Below are 11,828 nucleotides of genomic sequence, written 5' to 3' on the forward strand. Positions count from 1 at the left end.
CATTTCAAAATAATAGTGCCATATCAGTTCTGTTATACTCACAGACATTATTTTAAACAGTTTTAGAAACATTGGAGTGTTTTCTATCCAAATCTACTAATTATATGCATATCCTAGCTTCTGGGCCTAAGTAGCAGGCAGTTTAATTTGGGCACGCTTTTCATACGAAATTCTGAATTGCAATTGTTCCCGAATGAGTGAGCATTCATGTGCAACAAATTAGCATTTCAATTGTTATAATTATCAACTCTGTAGTGACTTCTCAGCTGACCCCCACTCTCCTTTTGTCTAACAAGCCGCAATGCCGGTTTAGCCCACTAGGGCACGTCCCCAAAGTAAACAGGCTATTTTGTCAGGACAAGATGCTAGAATATGCATATAATTGACAGCTTAGGATAGAAAACACTCTAAAGTTTCCAAAACTGTAAACATATTGTCTGTGAGTATAGCAGAACTGATATTGAAAGAAAAATCCAATCAGGAAGGGACTCTTATTTAGAAAGCTCTGCGTTCCTATGCGTCCCTATTGAGCAGTGAATGAGATATCAACCAGATTCCTTTTTCTATGGCTTCCCTAATGTGTCTAGTGTCACAATACATAGTTTCAGGCTTTTATTTTGAAAAATGAGCCTGAACATCAACATTGCGTCAGTGGTCAGCTGAAGTCTCTCAGAGTGTTTTGTGCGTAAAGGACAAATGCGGCCATTGATTCTCTCTTTCCTACTAAGAAGCCACCAGTCCCGGTTGATATATTATCGAATAGATATTTGAAAAACACCTTGAGGATTGATTATAAACAACGTTTGCCATGTTTCTGTCGATATTATGGAGCTAATTTGGAATATTTTTCGGCGTTGTCGTGACCGCAATTTTCGGTCGATTTCTCAGCCAAACGTGAAGAACAAACTGGAGCTATTTCACCTCAAAAAATAATATTTTTGGAAAAAATGAATTTTGGCTATCTATCTGGGAGTCTCGTGAGTGAAAACATCCGAAGCTCATCAAAGGTAAACGATTTCATTTGATTGCTTTTCTGATTTTCGTGACCAGGTTGCCTGCTGCTAGCTAGGCATAATGCTATGCTATGCTATCAATAAACTTACACAAATGCTTGTCTTGCTTTGGCTGTAAAGCATAATTTCAAAATCTGAGATGACAGGGTGATTAACAAAAGGCTAAGCTGTGTTTCAATATATTTCACTTGTGATTTCATGAATAGAAATATTTTCTAGTAATATTTATGTCCGTTGTGTTATGCTAATTACTGTCAGTTGATGACAACGCTCCCGGACCCGGGATGGGTAGTATCAAGATTAAGGTGCCTTTTGGCAAACTCCAATTGGGTTGAGGAGTGACTTTGGTCTGGCCACTCTACCATAAATGCCTGATTGGTAGAGTGCTGTAGAGATAGTGTAGTTGTCCTTCTGGAAAGTTTTCCCATCTCCACAGAGGAACTCTGGAGCTCTGTTAGAGTGACCATCAGGTTCTTGGTAACTTTCCGGACCAAGGCCCTTCTCCCCTGATTGCTCAGTTTGGCCGGGTGGCCAGATCTAGGAAGAGTCTTGGTGGTTCCAAACTTCTTTCATTTAAGAATGATGGAAGTCACTGTGTTCTTGGGGACCTTCAAAATTGCAGAAATGTTTTGGTACCCTACCCCAGATCTGTTCTTTGACATAATCCTGTCTCGGCGCTCTACAGACAATTCCTTTGATCTCATTGCTTGGTTTTTGCTCTGACATGCACTGTTAACTGTGGGACCTTATATAGACAGGTGTGTGCCTTTTACAAATCATGTCCAATCAATTGAATTTGCCACAGGTGGTAGAAACATCTCAAGGATGATCAATGGAAACAGGATGTACCTGAGCTGAATTTGGAGTCTCACAGGGTCTATATATTTATGTAAATAAGGTATCTGTTTTTTTTATTTTAATGAATTAGCTCAAATTTAAATAACCAGTTATTCCTTTGCCATTATGGGGTATAGTGTATAGATTGCTGAGGATTCCTTCTTTTAAAATACATTTTTGAATAAGGCTGTAACGTAACAAAATGTGGAAAAAGTCAAGGTGTCTGAATACTTTCCAAAGTTAAATTCACTTCAATCATTGTAGATGAAGGGTAGGAGACAGGTAAAAAAAATGTTTAAACCTTCATACAACTGAGACATGGATTGAGTGTGCCATTCAGAGGGTGAATGCAAGACAAGAAGTGCCTTTGAACGAGGTATGGTAATAGGTGCCAGGTTCACCGGTTTGAGTGTGTCAAGAACTGCAACGCTACTGGGTTTTTAATGCTCAACAGTTTTGCGTGTTTGTCAAGAATTGTCCACCAACTAAAGGAAATCCAGCAAACTTGACACAACTGTGGGATGCATTGGAGTCAACATGGGCCAGCATCCCTGAGGAATGCTTTTGACACCTTGTAGAGTCCATGCCCCATCAAATTGAGGTTGTTCTCAGGACAAAAGCGGGTGCAACTTAACATTAGGAACACTTTCTAATGTGTTGTACATTCAGTAGCAGCATCGTATATGATGATTTTATGTAAGTTGGTCTGCGTGTGTCTAGAATCAGAATAAATTGATATTTTGTGTGTGTGACATTATGGCGTGAGCGTTTGTGTATGTGTTGGAGTGTCAGTGTGTGTGTGTGTGTGTGTGTGTGTGTGTGTGTAGGGCCCTGTCAGTGCGCAAAAGTGAAAATAAAATAGAAGGGTCAACTCACATAGTCCGTGTAGAAATGTTGTTATTTATTCAGTTAGCTATTTAGCAGTCTTATTGCCTGGGGATAGAAGCTGTTCAGGATCCTGTTGGTGTCAGACTTTATGCATTGGTGCCGCTTGCCATGCAGAGGCAGAGAGAACAGTCTATGGCTTGGGTGGCTGGAGTCGTTAACAATTTTCCAGGCTTTTCATTCACACCGCCTGATATAGAGGTCCTGGGTGGCAGGGAGCTCGGCACCAGTGATGGACTCGGCTGTCCGGACTACTCTCTGTAGCACCATGCGATCGAGTGTGGTGCTATTGCCATACCATGCAGTGATGCAGCCAGTCAAGATGCTTTCAATGGTACAGCTGTATAACCTTTTGAGGATTTGAGGTTGTTGTTCCGGCACCACACTGCCAGGTCACTGATTTCCTTCCTCCTCCATCTCATTGTCGCCGGTGATAAGGCCTACCACCGTTGTGACGTCAGAAAACACATTGATGGTGTTGGAGTTGTGCGATGTTGCCTACCCTCACCACCTGGGGTCGGCCCTTAACCTCTAGTGACACCCCATCCCGTGAACGGGACCGTTGTCATCATCTGACACTAATTAGCATAACGCAACGGACATAAATCTTCCTAGAAAATCTTCCTATTCAAAATATGCTTTACAGCCAAAGCTAGACAAGCATTTGTGTAAGTTTATCGATAGCCTAGCATAGCATTATGCCTTGCTAGCAGCAGGCAAAATGGTCACGAAAATCAGAAAAGCAATCAAATTAAATCGTTTACCTTTGATGAACTTCGGATGTTTTCACTCACGAGACTCCCAGATAGATAGCCAAAATTCATTTTTTCAAAAAATATTATTTTTGGAGGTGAAATAGCTCCGTTTGTTCTTCACGTTTGGCTGAGAAATCGACCGGAAATTGAGGTCACGACAACAACGAAAAATATTCCAAATTAGCTCCATAATATGGACAGAAACATGGCAAACTTTGTTTAGAATCAATCCTCAAGGTGTTTTTCAAATATCTATTCGATAATATATCAACCGGGACAATTGGTTTCTCAGTAGAAGCTATTGGAATAATGGCTACCTAAGAATTTCTCTGGGAGCATCAGGTGACCACTTGCGCAATGAAGCCGCCTACGGGTATTCTTCAACATTAATGTGTAAAACTACGTCACAATGCTGTAGACACCTTGGGGAATACGTAGAAAGCGTAATCTGGTTGATAGGGCATTCACAGCTCAATAGGGACGCATCGTAACGCAGGGCTTTCAAAAGATGAGTCACTTCCGGATTGGATTTTTCTCAGGCTTTCGCCTGTAACATCAGTTCTGTTATACTCACAGACAATATTTTTACAGTTTTGGAAACTTTAGAGAGTTTTCTATCCTAAGCTGTCAATTATATGCATATTCTAGCATCTTGTCCTGACAAAATATCCTGTTTAATTTGGGAACATTATTTTTCCAAAAAATGAAAATACTGCCCCCTAGTACCAACAGGTTTTAAGGAAGTCCATGATCCAGTTGCAGAGGGATCCTGGTGTTAAACGCTGAGCTGTAGTCAATGAACAGAATTCTCATGACGAAATGTATTTTATCTAGGTCGGTTAGCGCAATGTGGAGTGCAATTGAGATTGCGTCGTCTATGGATCTGTTGGGCCAGTATGCAATTTGGAGTGGGTCTAGCGTGTCTGGGAGGATGTTACCAGCCTCTCAAAGCACTTCATTACTACAGATGTGAGTGCTACAGAGCTGTTGTAATTGTGGCATGAAACCTTAGAGTTATTGGGAAAATGAATGATGGTGTCACACCCTGATCTGTTTCACCTGTCTTTGTGATTGTCTCCACCCCCTTCCAGGTGTCGCCCATCTTCCCCATTATCCCCTGTGTATTTATACCTGTGTTCTCTGTTTGTCTGTTGCCACTTCGTTTTGTTTGTCAACCAGCGTTTTGTGTCTCAGCTCTTGTTTTTTCCAGTCTCTCTTTTTCTCCCCCTTCCAGGTTTTGACCCTTGCCTGTCCTGACTCTGAGCCCGCCTGCCTGACCACTCTGCCGGCCCCTGACCCTGCCGACCTGCACCTTTGCCCCACCTCTGGATTATTGACCTCTGCCTACCCTGACCCTGAGCCTGCCTGCCGTCCGGTACCGTTGCCCCACCTCTGGTTTTCTGACCCCTGCCTGCCTTGACCTGTCTATTGCCTGCCCCTGTTGGATTATTAAACCATTGTTAATTCGACGAGTACTCCGGTGGGAGCGAGTACTCTGGTGGGCCATATGGAGACCTTTTCTGCTTCCTTTACTCGCACCCCTTTCATGTCATTCCGCTGTGGGGAAAACAGTCCAAATCTTTCCGGGTCCTCATTGAGTCTGAGGCCGATGAGAGCTTTTTGTACGTCACACTGGCTTCCGAGCTGAACATCCCCACTCAGCCCCTCTCTGTTCCCATGCATGTTAAAGTGCTGGACGTGTGCTCTATACGTCAGGTCACCCTTAATCTTCAGTTTACCCCCTACTTTTTTGAACATTCTGTTAAAAATCGCGCAACATTTCAGCGTCCTGCTACTCATGCCAGGAATATAGTGTATGCATATGATTAGTATGTGTGGATAGAAAACACTCTGAAGTTTCTAAAACTGGTCTGTGACTAATGTCAGTGACTATAACAGAACGTGAACAGCAAGCGAAATCCCAAGAAAAACCTGGTCACAAAAACCACAGAAAAGTATTAATCCGCCAGTCTCTGAATTGTTTATTGCAAGCAAAAATATATAGCAGGGAGCTTGCAGTTCCTACAACTTCCACACGATGTCGCCAAAAACGTCATTTTCATTGACAAAAATCTTTTGTGTAATGACAAATAGATCCTTCATTTCGTCCAGCATACAGCAATCGATTTTGGAAGAGAGACAAAGGACATTGTTTTCTTGAGTAGCTGCTATTGAATACAGATCGCCCAGTGATCAATTTGATCGCTTATTAACGTTTACAAATACCTAAAGTTGGGTTACAAAAGTAGGTTGAAGTGTTTTGTCAAAGAATATAGGCAAAAATGACGTTGCGTGTTGGAAGGGAGCTTTTTTCCTGAACCAGACAGGCTATACAAATGGATATTTTGGGCATACATGGACGGATTTAATCGGGAAAAAGACCCAATTGTGATGTTTATGGAACATATAGGAGTGCCAACAAAGAATATCATCAAAGGTAATGAATGTTTTATATTTTATTTCTGTGTTTTGTGTAGCGCCGGCTACGCTAATTATTTTGTTTACGTCCCCTTCAGGTATATTGGGGTGTTGCATGCTATCAGATAATAGCTTCTCATGCTTTCGCCGAAAAGCATTTTCAAAATCTGACTTGTTGGCTAGATTCACAACGAGTGTAGCTTTAATTCAATACCCTGCATGTGTGTTTTAATGAACGTTTGAGTTTTAACAAGTACATTTAGCATTTAGCGTAGCGCATTTGCATTTCCAGGTGTCTAGATGAGACATCTGCATCTCAGGTAGGAGCAAGAAGTTAACACCACTCCCACCAATCTACTTGTGTCAGGGAATCACAGCAAGACCATTCAATTCCTGCTCATCAAGTCCCCCCAGATTCCTGTGTTTTTGGGATTCTCCTGGCTCCAGCGACACAATCCCCTCATCAACTAGTGTACAGGTGCTATCATGGGCTGTTGTCCGTTCTGCCACACCCATTGTCTGAAGTCGGCGCAACCTGCCCCGGGACGTTTTTCTGGGGGCTCGGATGAGGTTCCAGGACCTCCGGGAGGTGTTCAGCAAGTCCAGGGCCTCTCTCCTTCCTCTGCACCGCCCCTATGACTGCGGAATTGACAGTCTCCCTAGCACCACCCCGCGGACGTCTGTACTCTCTGTCGAGAATGGAGACCAAGGCTATGGAGACCTACATTGGGGACTCCCTAGCTACATGATTTATTTGTTCTTCTTCCTTTCCCGCAGGTTTCTTCCGCGGAGAAAAAGGACAAGACCCTGTGCCCCTACCACCTGGTGCGGATACGAGAGGGGGACGAGTTGAAAATCACCTTCAATGTTGCCAGCGGCCACCATGAATAACTCGTCATGCCTTTTGGACTCACCAACGCCCCTGCTGTGTTCCAGGCTCTGGTGAATGATGTTCTCCGTGACATGCTGAACCTGTTTGTCTTCATCTACATTGATGACATCCTCATCTTCTCCCGCTCCCCCCAACAACACGTGCTCCACATCCGACAGGTTCTCCAGCGCCTTCTGGAGAACCAGTTGTTTGTTAAGGCGGAAAAGTGTGAGATCCATCGCTCCACCATTCCCTTTCTGGGCTACATAATCTTTGCTGGGAGTGTCCAGATGGATCCCGAGAAGGTGAGAGCAGTGGTGGATTGGCCTTAGCCTACGTCCAGGGTGCAGCTGAAACATTTCCTGGGGTTTGCCAAATTTTATCGCCACTTTATCCAGGGTTACAGCACCCTGGCCTTCCCCCTGTCTGCACTCACCTCTACCAAGGTTCTGTTCACGGGGTCCTCTGCCGCAGACCTTGTCTTCCGGGACCTTAAACACTGCTTCACCACTGCTCCTATCCTGATTCATCCTGACACTTCCTGTCAGTTCATGGTGGAGGCCGATGCTTCAGATGTCGGAGTGGGGGCTGTTCTGTCCCAATGTTCTGCCCTGGATCTTAAGCTGCATCCCTGCGCCTTCTTCTTCCACCGCCTCAACGCCACAGAGAGGAACTACGATGTCAGGAATTAGGAGCTTCTCACGGTGAAGATGGCGTTGGAGGAATGAAGACAATGGCTAGAAGGGGTGGAACATCTGTTCATTGTGTGGACCGACCACAAAAACCTGGAGTATTTCTGCACCGCTAAGCGACCCAACTCCAGGCAAGCGAGATGGACCCTGTTTATTTACCCAGTTCAAGAACATCAAGCGGGATGACCTGTCTCGCAGCTATAACCCCACGATTACCACCCTAGAGCCCAAGACCATCCTTCCCACCTCTTGCCTGGCGACAGCAATCAGCTGAGGTATAGGGAAACAGGTCCGAGAAGCGCAGTGGTCCCAGCCGAACCCTGGGGGGACCATATAACCGGAGGTTTGTGCCTGACGCTGTCTGCTCTGCGGTCCTGGAGTGGGCCCATTCCTTCAGGCTTGCCTGTCACCTGGGCTCTCGTCGGACCCTGGCCTCCGTGCGACAACGCTTTTGGTGGCCTACTATGTTTCCAGAGGTTGCCACGTTTGTCGCCACCTGCACAGTCTGCGCACAGAACACGACTCCTCTGCAAGCTCCGACTGGTCTTCTCCAACCACTGCCTGTCCCTCATCATTCCTGGTCCCATATATCCCTGGATTTTGTCCCAGATCTCCCCCTGTCTGAAGGCAACACACCATCCTGACTTTGGTCGACCAATTTTCCAAAGCGGTCCATTTCATTCCTCTCCCCAAACTACCCTCGGCCAAGGAGACGTTCCAGCTTATGGTGCAGTACGTCTTCCTGATCCACGGACTCCCAGTGAACAATGTCTCCGGCCCAGGGTCCACAGTTCTCGTCCCAGTTCTGGAAGGCGTTCTGTATGCTCATTGCGTCGTTGGCCAGCCTGTCCTCCAGATTCCACCTCCTAGTCCAACGGCCAGTCGGAACCAACCAACCAGGACTCTTCGCTACCTTGTCTCTGCCAACCCTACCACCTAGAGTCAGCAACTGGTATGGGTTGAGTGCGCTCACAACACCCTTCCTTTCTCTGCCACATATCTCTTGCTCTTCGAGTGTTCCTTGGGATATCAGCCTCCACTCTTCCCTGATCAAGAGGAGGAAGTCAGCAATCCCTCTGCCCAGATGTTCATACCTGGAAGAAATCCCGGGCCACTCCGTTGAAGACCACTTCCAAGTATAGGCGACAAGCGGATCGCCACAGGACCCCTGCTCCACGCTATCGGCTCAGGCAGAGGGTATGGCTCTCCTCCCAGGACCTGCCCCTCCGGGTGAAGTCCCGTAAACATTTCATCGGCCCGTTCCCTATCTCTAGGGTCCTCCGTATTCATCCTACTTTCCTTGTGTCTAGGATTAAGCCCATGTCTTACAGCCCTTTGTCTTCAGTTTCCAGGCTCTCCCCCATCCCTTCCCGAGTCATTGATGGCCATCCAAGCCTCCTGAGTGTTCGACCAAGGGGCAGGAGTTTCGAGTACCTGGTTGACTGGGAGGGTTATGGCCCAGAGGAGAGGTGTTGGGTCCCCGCTAGAAACATCCTGGACCCAGCCCTCATCGCTGACTTCCACCACCGGCACCCCGGTCAACCAGGTATGCGCCCAGGTAGGACGACAGGTGGCACCCCTAGAGGGAGGCGTACTGTCACACCCTGATCTGTTTCACCTGTCTTTGTATTTGTCTCCAGCCCTCTCCAGGTGTCGCCCCTCTTTCCCATGATCCCCTGTGTATTTATACCTGTGTTCTCTGTTTGTCTGTTGCCAGTTCGTCTTGTCAAGTCAACCAGCATTTTTGTGTCTCAGCTCTTGCTTTTTCCAGTCTCTCTTTTTCTCGCCCTCCTGGTTTTGACCCTTGCCTGTCCTGACTCTGAGCCCGCCTGTCTGAACACTCTGCCTGACCCTGAGCCTGCCGACCTGCACCTTTGCCCCACCTCTGGATTATTGACCTCTGCCTACTCTGACCCTGAGCCTGCCTGCCGTCCGGTACCGTTGCCCCACCTCTGGTTTTCTGGCCCCTGCCTGCCTTGACCTGTCTATTGCCTGCCCCTGTTGGATTATTAAACCATTGTTAATTCGACGTTATCTGCATCTGAGTCTTACCTTCGTACCTGATAGATAGTGGTCATTTTCTGTTCTGCGCATGGTGATGACCTGATAAATGACTTTACTCACATCAGCTCGGACATCGAGATCACCCAATCCTCTGGGTCGGTGGTGCACCTAACACCAGGCGTGATGTTGTTATTGTCGAAGTATGCATAAAATGCATTAAGTTCATATGGTAGGGACGCATCGTGGGGCAGCTAAAGGCTATGTCTTCTTTTGTAATCCATAATGGATGGTAGTCCCTGCCACATATGGCGGGCGTCGGAGCCTGTGTAAAATGATTCCACCTTATTCCTATTTTGTCCTTTTGCTCATTTGATGACTCTGCTGAGGTCATAGTGGGACTTCTTGCACTTGTTCCTGTCCTCAGCTGTAGCCTCACGGTTGTCTGCTATAGTTCTGTGTGCAGTAGCCATGTCCTTAAATTTAGCACCAACCTCTGTGTTAATCCAGGGCTTTTGATTTGGGAAGCAGCGAACCTTCACTATGGGGACAAAGTTGCTGATGCATTTCCTAATGAAACCGATGAAGGAGGTGGTTAGCTCGTCGATGTTATCAGTAGAGTCTTAAAACATATTCCTATCAGCGATAGAAAAGCAGTCCTGTAGCATAATCTCTGATTCTGGTGACCATTTCTCGATGGAGCGAGTCATAAGTACTTCCTGTTTGAGCTTCTGCTTGTAAACAGGAAGCAGGAGTACAGAGTCATGATCTGTTTTGCCAAATGGCAGACGACAGAGGGCCTTGCATGCTTGTTTGTTGTTAGAGCAACAGTGGTCTAGGACTTTATCGTCCATAGTGGCGAGGGAGATGTGTTGAATTAAAATCGCTGGCAACCAGAAAAGCAGCCTCTGTATGTAAGGTTTCCTGCTTGTTTATAGCCTTCTACAGTTCGTTAAGTGCTAGTTTGTTATTTTTATTGTCCTGAGGTGGAATGTATACAACTGTCAATAACAGCTGAAAACTCCCTCTGGAGGTAGAAGGGTCGGCATTTGACCATCAGGTATTCCAAGGTGGGTGAACAATGGGTTGAAACTTGCACCACTTTCGAGTCAGCTCACCAGTTGTTATTGATGAAGAGGCAAACCCCTCCCCATCTAGGTATCCCTGACTCCACTGTCCTGTCCGTGTGTGTATAGAGTCGACTGTCCCTGTCAGCACGTCTTAATTAGCAGTAGAGGTCTGACAACTGGATCTGTGTGTTTGTTTACAGGATGATCTTCTAACACTGTGTCTGTGATTACACCCTCTACACGCACACACACACATTGTATTTGTTTGAGGAAGAACCCCTCATCCTCCAGAATCTCGCCATCTCACTCCCCTCTTCTCTTACTCCCTCATTTCTCATCTGCCTTCCTTTCTCCTCAGGCCTGGTGGGTCACTCCAGGTCTGAAGAGAGAGAAGAGAAAAAAAGGAGTGAAGAAGAGAAAAAGAGGGAGCAAGGAAGAGAGTGAAAGAAACAGAAAGGGATGAAGGGTAAGGGTCAGCCTGAGGTCCAGATAATTTCTAGCAGATGAAACATGACCTTTGTGCGCACACACACACACACACACACACACACACACATACATACACTGCCCTGGTGCCTGCAAATCTGGAGGAAATCAAATGGACCCCTCTGCCCTAGCACCCTGCACCCCTTCTCCGCAAATGATGCCCAGTTCCAAACCAACCTTTTAAGAATCAAATAAACTTTTATTTGTCACATGCTTCGTAAACAACAGGTGTAGAGTAACAGTGAAATACTTACATGCAGGTCCAACAACGCATAGTAAAGATGACGATACAAAGTAAATGACATAGAATGTGCCTGCACCTTTATTAACTCCTAAATGTGGCAGGATGAACTGGATGGTTACAGAGTGTATGTGGAGGAGCTGTTAAGTGGACATTCTTAGCCATATCTTACAGAAACAAAACAAACCAAGGTGCTGAATACTGCATCGTGCAGTCTTAAATGGTTCCAGTGGTATGTAACAGAGCGCTACCAGAGCTCTAATCTCAGTCTAATATCTGAAAGCACACACACACACATGCTTCTATCAGATCGTTAGATTGAACTAATGGAGTTTTACTCAACCCAAAGCATGTGAGTGATCTGTACACATCTGCTTCTAGTTACGAGGGTATGAGGGTGTGTGTGTGTGTGTGTGTGTGTGTGTGTGTGTGTGTGTGTGTGTGTGTGTGTGTGTGTGTGTGTGTGTGTGTGTGTGTGTGTGTGTGTGTGTGTGTGTGTGTGCACGTATGTGTGTGGTTATGAGAGTGAAAGTCCCTGATTCATTGGCAGGGATTGTTC

The sequence above is a fragment of the Oncorhynchus mykiss genome, chromosome 1, assembly GCF_057628025.1.
Source record: "Oncorhynchus mykiss isolate SJ-2025 chromosome 1, ASM5762802v1, whole genome shotgun sequence".
Classification (NCBI taxonomy): Eukaryota; Metazoa; Chordata; class Actinopteri; order Salmoniformes; family Salmonidae; genus Oncorhynchus; species Oncorhynchus mykiss.